At 35.9% G+C, this 775-nt stretch overlaps 1 protein-coding gene across 1 annotated transcript in view; it reads left to right on the top strand.

The window, feature by feature from the left end:
* Nucleotides 1-775, top strand: part of oprl1 (opiate receptor-like 1) — a 115965-nt gene that overhangs the window by 63534 nt on the left and 51656 nt on the right. The window lies entirely within an intron of this gene.

Raw genomic sequence — 775 nt, 5'->3', positions numbered from 1 at the left:
GCTGTTACCATGACAATGCGACGCACCGGGTATTCAATGGTCTGCTTTTGTAAAAAAGAGATTCACATTATTAATTCAAACAACATGCTAAAATGTCTATAATTAATTAATTGCGATTAAGGCGATAATTCGACAGCCCTAACTATTGTTATGGTCTGTGGGAAACTGTCACAATAAATCCATATTTGGAGAACAGACTCCTAGTTTTTGTCCATGAAGTGCATATTACTTTCATTTGGAAGTCAACGGCTCTTTTGTTTTCTCACTGGTCCTTTTCTGCTAAAATAAAATTTCAAAATATGTTTTTTTTTTTGCTAACTTTGCAAGCTTGGGAGCTCTAATTTAGCTGTTAGCGCACTAAAAAGTATTGGTTAGATTTGTAAAGAATGAGTTTGATCTCATGGGGAAAATCCAGTAGTTTTCCAAAAGAAAATGTCCTTCATAATCAGATTATAAATAAACCAGAGAAAAATGAAGGTCTTGTTTTTTGGTTTTTGTTCTCTGTGGACCGGTTTGTGGTGCAGGAGTCGGGATCCACTATTTTATCTGGCAGTAGTTGTCTCAGCCTGGTTGTAGTTTGGTCGGAGAAAGTTTCAAAACATATATCATTTGACAAACAGATGTCAATTTAGCATCAGATTTATATAAATCTTTAAAAGGAAAAATAGAGTCTGCGATGTACTTTCCGTCTCCCAACATTCATTTTAAGAAGCCTTCAGAGGGGCCTTCCTGATGTGCTTGAGGATATTTCTTGGGAGCAAAGACAACAGACTTA

This window comes from Oryzias melastigma, linkage group LG7 (assembly GCF_002922805.2).
Source record: "Oryzias melastigma strain HK-1 linkage group LG7, ASM292280v2, whole genome shotgun sequence".
NCBI classification, from domain to species: domain Eukaryota; kingdom Metazoa; phylum Chordata; class Actinopteri; order Beloniformes; family Adrianichthyidae; genus Oryzias; species Oryzias melastigma.
Note: the sequence above shows the minus strand (reverse complement) of the source record. Positions and strands in the feature narration are given on the sequence as shown.